Here is an 8,035-nt window from a genome sequence, read left to right as displayed (position 1 = left end):
AAACTTATTATTATGTTGGCTTGGAGAGCCAACATACTGTTATGCTATTTAAACTTATTATTATTATGTTGGCTTGGAGAGCCAACATACTGTTATGCTATTTAAACTTATTATTATTATGTTGGCTTGGAGAAGCCAACATATTGTTATGCTATTTAAACTTATTATGTTGGCTTGGAGAGCCAACATACTGTTATGCTATTTAAACTTATTATTATGTTGGCTTGGAGAAGCCAACATATTGTTATGCTATTTAAACTTATTATTATTCAACCTTCTTCTGAGACTAATTTTCTATACGCTACTCCTCCTAGGGCTTTAAGGCTACAAGCCCCAAACTCGGCGGAGCCCTGGGCCCTGGTCACGAAAGTGTTGCTATATCTTTTTGGAATGATCAGACTTACAGTTGATTTAATATTAATTTTTTTACATGAAAAATTTCTATAGGATTTCAATGGGCTGAGAAAAAATGCGCCATCTAGAGGCGCAATACCTCTCCACTGAAGAGGCGGGACTCAAACCTCTTACTTACAGTCACTCTGAAATCGGTGGAAATACAAATAAATACCGCCTTTAAAATTTAAATATTACAGCGATTTAAATGTAAATACCCATTAGAACACATCAACAGCTACATTCAGCTGTGAGCTGTTTTGTGTAAAAGTTAAACCGCTGTCTTTAGAGAGTGTGTTACAGATGAGCTTCACATCTCCGTCTGAGAATTATACATGACTGAACGTCTTTTAAAAGCATTTAAATAAAAACACTCCAGCGATTGTACACAATAAATATAGAATAATATTTTAAAGAACTACATTAGCTGCAAATGAGCTGTTCAATAGGTTTCACTAACGAACATGTTACCGAGCTGTGACTTACTTTCACTTTGACTTCGGTGGAAAATGCATATAAATAACGCCTTTAAAATTACAATATTCCAGCCATTTAATTGTAAATACCCATTAGAACACATCAAGACCTGAATTCAGCTGTTTGAGCGAATTTATTCAAAACCCTAAGCATTTCCTTCACCGCATACAGGTTGCCTTCAACGAGTATACATGGAGACGAAAGACATAATTTGCACGGATTTGACCGCCTTTAAAATTACAATATTGCAGCGATATAATTCAGTCCACCCATTAGAAAATATGAACAGCTAAATGCAGTTGTTTGTGAGTATTTTGTTTTCATACAGAGAGCGCTGTGTTCAGCAGTGTAGACATGAGCTCCGAGATGTCCGACTGACAATTATACATGACTGCACGTCTTTTAAAGGCATTTAAATACAAACACTCCAGCGATTGCACACAATAAATATAGAATAATATTTTAAAGAGCTGCATTGGGTGTAAATGAGCTATTTCAAACGTTTCACTAACGAACATCAGATGTATGGCTGCATTATCAGTCTGTCAACAAATACATCATTTGCACGTCTTTTAAAGGCATTTAAATAAAAACACTCCAGCGATTGCACACAATAAATATAGAAGAATATTTTAAAGACCTACATTGGGTGCAAATGACGTTTTTCATAGGCTTAACTAACATGAGATGCACGGCTGCATTTATGTGTCTGTTAACAAAGACATCATTTGCACGTCTTTTAAAGGTATTTTAATACAAACACTCCAGCGATTCAACACAATAATAGTACAGTCATATAATAAAAAGGTTAAATGCTTGCTTATTTCTGCTTTTCGCCTCAACCGCACAGCAACGCGTCGTGGCTTTGAAGCAGGCGCTGCACGAATCTTGTATGGCAAGCCGTTTTAACCTAAAATACATTAATCCACTATGGCAAGCTGTTTTAGCCTAAAATATACTAAGCATTACTTATCATAATCGCATTTTTACTAGCAACAATTCAATTACAGAGCTCTAAGTGTTCTGGGCTGGCCCTTTTGCCCGAAGGCTGCCCGGTTTGCTTCTCCAAGCCAACATTTAAAGTTTGTCATCGAACTTTAGCTTCTAGTTATTATTATTATTATTATTATTAAACTTCTTCTGAGACTAAAATTCTATACGCTACTCCTCCTAGAGCTTTAAGGCTACAAGCCCCAAACTCGGCGGAGCCCTGGGCCCTGGTCACGAAAGTGTTGCTATATCTTTTTGGAATGATCAGACTTACAGTTGATTTAATATTAATTTTTTTGCATTAAAAATTCCTAAAATTTCGCCCTCTAATGGAGCAATATTCCAGTATGGCAAGCTGTTTTAACCTAAAATCCACACACGATCCTCTATGGCAAGCTGTTTTAGCCTAAAATATACTAAGCATTTCTTGTCGTACTGCCATTTTTACTAGCAACAATTCAATTAGAGAGCTCTAAGTGTTCTGGTCTGGCCCTTTTGCCCCAAGGCTGCCCGGTTTGGCTCTCCAAGCCAACATTTAAAGTTTGTCATCGAACTTTAGCTTCTAGTTATGTTGGCTTGGAGAAGCCAACATATTGTTATGCTATTTAAACTTATTATTATTATTATTAAAATTCTTCTGAGACTAAAATTCTATACGCTACTCCTCCTAGAGCTTTAAGGCTACAAGCCCCAAACTCGGCGGAGCCCTGGGCCCTGGTCACGAAAGTGTTGCTATATCTTTTTGGAATGATCAGACTTACAGTTGATTTAATATTAATTTTTTTACATGAAAAATTTCTATAGGATTTCAATGGGCTGAGAAAAAATGCGCCATCTAGAGGCGCAATACCTCTCGACTGAAGAGGCGGGACTCAAACCTCTTGCTTACAGTCACTCTGAAATCGGTGGAAATACAAATAAATACCGCCTTTTAAAATTAAATATTCCAGCGATTTAATTGTAAATACCCATTAGAACACATCAACAGCTAAATTCAGTGGTTTGTGAGCAGTTCTTGTAAAAGAAATGCTTGCACCCTTCAGCGAGTATACAAGCCGTCAGCACGAACTCTCTCTGTATGTGCTCATAAACAACATAAATTGCACGAATTAGAGTGCCTTTAAAATTTATATATTTCAGCGATTTATTTGTAAATACCCATTAGAACACATCAACAAATCAGCCTTTTGTGATCTGTTTTATTTCAAAGTTAAAGCACTGTCTTCAGCAAATGTGTTATACAGATCGAGCTTTACGGCTCGGAGCTAACGTTAATTTACCCGACTGAGAATTATACATGACTGCGCGTCTTTTAAAAGCATTTAAATAAAAACACTCCAGCGATCCAACACAATAAATATACAAGAATATTTTAAAGAACTATATTAGCTGCAAATGAGCTGTTCAATAGGTTTCACTAACGAACATGTTACCGAGCTGTAACCTATACTTTCACTTTGACTTCGGTGTAAAATGCATATAAATAACGCCTTTAAAATTACAATATTCCAGCCATTTAATTATAAATACCCATTAGAACACATCAAGACCTGAATTCAGCTGTTTGAACGAATTTATTGAAAACCCGAAGCATTTCCTTCACCGCGTACAGATTGCCTTCAACTATGATACATGGAGACGAACGACATAATTTGCACGAATTTGACCGCCTTTAAAATTACAATATTGCAGCGAATTAATTAAGTCCACCCATTAGAGAATATCAACAGCTAAATGCAGTTGTTCGTGAGTATTTTTTTTTTCATACAGAGAGCGCTGTGTTCAGCAGTGTGTTATGAGCTCCGAGATGTCCAACTGACAATTATACATGACTGCACGTCTTTTAAAGGCATTTAAATACAAACACTCCAGCGATTGCACACAATAAATATAGAAGAATATTTTAAAGACCTACATTGAGTGCAAATGACTTTTTTCACTGGCTTAACTAACTAACATTGAATGCACTGCTCAGTCTTCATCTACATAATTTGCACGTCTTTTAAAGGTATACAAACACTCCAGCGATTAAACACAATAATAGTAGAGTAATATATTACACAGCTTAAATGCTTGCTTATTTCTGCTTTTAGGCTCAACCACACAGCAACGCTTTCAAGCACGCGCTGCACACTTGTTGTATGGCAAGCCGTTTTAACCTAAAATACACATAAATCCTCTATGGCAAGCTGTTTAGCCTAAAATATACTAAGCATTACTTATCGTAATAGCATTTTTACTAACAACAATTCAATCAGAGAGCTCTAAGTGTTCTGGGCTGGCCCTTTTGCCCGAAGGCTGCCCGGTTTGCTTCTCCAAGCCAACATTTAAAGTTTGTCATCGAACTTTAGCTTCTAGTTATTATTCAACCTTCTTCTGAGACTAATTTTCTATACGCTACTCCTCCTAGGGCTTTAAGGCTACAAGCCCCAAACTCGGCGGAGCCCTGGGCCCTGGTCACGAAAGTGTTGCTATATCTTTTTGGAATGATCAGACTTACAGTTGATTTAATATTAATTTTTTTACATGAAAATTTTCTATAGAATTTCAATGGGCTGAGAAAAAATGCGCCATCTAGAGGCGCAATACCTCTCCACTGAAGAGGCGGGACTCAAACCTCTTACTTACAGTCACTCTGAAATCGGTGGAAATACAAATAAATACCGCTTTTTAAAATTTAAATATTACAGCGATTTAATTGTAAATACCCATTAGAACACATCAACAGCTACATTCAGCTGTGAGCTGTTTTGTGTAAAAGTTCAACCGCTGTCTTTAGAGAGTGTGTTACAGATGAGCTTCACATCTCCGTCTGAGAATTATACATGACTGAACGTCTTTTAAAAGCATTTAAATAAAAACACTCCAGCGATTGTACACAATAAATATAGAATAATATTTTAAAGAACTACATTAGCTGCAAATGAGCTATTCAATAGGTATCACTAACGAACATGTTAACGTTACCGAGCTGTGACTTACTTTCACTTTGACTTCGGTGGAAAATGCATATAAATAACGCCTTTAAAATTACAATATTCCAGCCATTTAATTGTAAATACCCATTAGAACACATCAAGACCTGAATTCAGCTGTTTGAGCGAATTTATTCAAAACCCTAAGCATTTCCTTCACCGCATACAGATTGCCTTCAACGAGTATACATGGAGACGAACGACATAATTTGCACGAATTTGACCGCCTTTAAAATTACAATATTGGAGCGATTTAATTCATTCCACCCATTAGAGAATATCAACAGCTAAATGCAGTTGTTTCCCAGCAAACATTTGGACGTGTATTGACCGTTGAAAAGACGTCCGTCCGACACGTCCCGTCATGGTTGAAAAATAGTTCCAAAATGGAAGTTGAACCGACGTCTTTTCTGGCCGTGAATTCCACGTCTTTTCTGGCCGTGAATTCCACGTCTCTTCAGCGCGTCCATGGACGTCAGAATTAGTCTTCTTCTGGATGTTTATGTGGTGTGTTTATGCATAAGTGTAGGCATATAAGCCTCCATATAAAATAATCATACACTAATTGTGTTAAATCGTAAACAGGCGATTTTGACGTTTACACATCTAAACTTGACAAAGGTTCTAAAAAGGGCCAAAATCGGCCCAGTCATACCGAAACGTCTAGATATAACACGTTATAATCACGTGTAGATCAAACAACACATTATTTACTTATACATTTAAGTACTTAATATAATTAACTGCATCTGAATATAAGGTTAAGGTTTGATACATGCAATTATGCATAATTTATAGTTATTACAGTAACTACATGTAACAAGGTCACTGTAAAATAAAGTGTTATATTATTAACATTTTAGTAGTTCATTACAAATGATCAAAGATAACGGGATGAACTAAAGTCACAATTTATTTATCACATTTATTTTATGGTTTTAATACAAATTCACCAGGGAAACAGGAAAAATTAACATGTTCATCACGAAACAAATTCAGTTTCATAACTAAATTTAAGGAATTGAGCTGTCACAAATATCTCCCACATCTTTTTCACCCGAAAACTTATTTTTTATAACCCCCACCCCCTGCTCTTCCTGGAGCATGTTTTAGATGTTCAGCCATAGCGCCATCAATTTCCGATTCCGTTGAATTGGGGTTCCACCTCTTCACAGCATCTGAGGGAAGAAAATATGAATGTAAAAAGCAAAAAGTTAAACAAGCACTTATTTTGAAAGTGTTTTTATCTATCAAACTAATTGTACAATGCAGTCGAACAAGACTTTTCCCATCCATTTCATGAACACATTAACCTGTGATATGAGTAACATGAGAACATTATATTTTAGTGGATTTCTCTGACACTCTACATGTCACAGTATTGAGAGCTTCTCTGAGATACCAAATGATTGAATGTTTCACCAGGATCACTCCCTCTTCTTAGTCTTCAAAAAGTCTAAAAGTAATGTAGTGACACTCTTATGGAAATAAGATAATTTGTAATTATTTAAATTTGTCTAATTTTTAAACTGTGTGTCATGAATCAACATCTCAAAAATGTTATGCATTTCAAAACAAAGTGACGACTTAATTCGTGATGCAGGATGTTGATTTCATACATGTCCACATATGAGAACACCGGGACTAAAACATGTTAATTATGCGTTTGGACATTCCTGATAAAAACAGGTCTTTTAAATAAGACACAAGGAACATACGATGTGTCACAAATTACCTTGTATTATATTATATAAAGGTGTAGCCTTGAATGCAGCCTTTTCCAGCTGGCCACCACCCTGCATGTTGAATTTTGCCATTAAGGCATTTGACATGATTCTGCGAAATAAACGATTCAGTCATAATATTAAAATGCATTGTAAGATCAGTATTACAAATTAGCAGTACTGTGCAGCTTGCCAATTGCATGCATTGTTAAAACATACACTTTCACAACCACTCTCTATCATGTAATAAGTGCTCTACCCCTATCCAAAGTTTTTGTGACAAGTAATGACTCATTCATTTCTTACACTAACATTATGTTTTTATATCTTGTTTTAAGTCCTACGAACAACCTGATTTAGCACAGACATTACAACTTCAACACAAAAACAGGCAATTATATAAGTAGATATAGTGTGTGACAGAATTATAGTATTACCAAAGGTTGAGGTTATTATTGTGGATACTGTTACTATTGTCATTTTTTTCTGAGATACGACACAGCAAAACACACAAACAATGCTAGGTAAATACATACCTGTTCATACACAGTCTCTGACTGACATTCGGCCAACTCTGGACAGTTGCTGAACCTAAAAGTGACACCACAATCAAAATAATGTAATAATGTTTTGAAAACTCAAGAGCAAGACAGAATTGACAGCAAACAAAAACAATGGTATCGATATTGGCATTAGATTATCGATAAACAACTACTTGTACCTCTAATAAAAGATTTACAAACTGACTGTTTGCAAACTTTGCTTTAATGAATTTCCCATAAATGACCTGCGTTTCAAACACCATATAATATTCCTTACTTTCTGATGGCATGGGGTAATTATCTGGTTCCACCTATTTGAAATTGTAAAACACCAAGGCAGGCTCCACTGTACCCTCGGATTCTGAGCTGCTGTCCTCTTCCGCTAAGGCATCAAATCGTGCCTTTCGACATCTCCACTTTCTTTGATAGTCAGAGGACATGTTTAGCAAATCTGAAATTACAAAATACTTTTAAAGCACTTATTGAAGTCAGCCATGCTCAAATTAATTTACAGATTTCAGTGAATTATTCCTGAGCTCCTCCTACAGTTTTAACATATCACAGTTTTTCCATTGCATTTATTTTCAGAAATAAACTTTCAGAATGCTACATCTGAGTAGTACTTTTTAATTTAATCTTTAAACATGTTTAATCAACCGATGTGCTCTTATGTGCTGCATGTCATTGATATCAAAGTACATATATACATTTAACTATTGTTTTTTTTCCCTTTTATAGCTTGCCTAATAATAAAGAAATATATATATGTATATGTGTGTGTGTGTGTGTGTGTGTGTGTGTGTGTGTGTGTGTGTGTGTGTCAATGCATATAGTATACTGAATATATAATTTTTAATATATCTCATACAAGTCATTAACACAAACACACTTTAACATTCTGTGATAATGCTTACACATAAAACAACAAATTGAG

General features: G+C 35.6%; 1 long non-coding RNA gene across 1 annotated transcript; it reads right to left on the bottom strand.

Moving 5' to 3' along the window:
- Positions 1–5,730: 5,730 nt before the first annotated feature.
- Positions 5,731–7,828, bottom strand: LOC141337534 (uncharacterized). The gene is made up of 3 exons (XR_012355769.1): positions 7,096–7,828; positions 6,571–6,671; positions 5,731–6,013 (listed from the first exon to the last, which is right to left on the bottom strand). It is a non-coding gene; the product is annotated as an uncharacterized lncRNA (long non-coding RNA).
- Positions 7,829–8,035: the final 207 nt, after the last annotated feature.

The sequence above is a fragment of the Garra rufa genome, chromosome 6 (genome assembly GCF_049309525.1).
Source record: "Garra rufa chromosome 6, GarRuf1.0, whole genome shotgun sequence".
NCBI classification, from domain to species: domain Eukaryota; kingdom Metazoa; phylum Chordata; class Actinopteri; order Cypriniformes; family Cyprinidae; genus Garra; species Garra rufa.
Note: the sequence above shows the minus strand (reverse complement) of the source record. Positions and strands in the feature narration are given on the sequence as shown.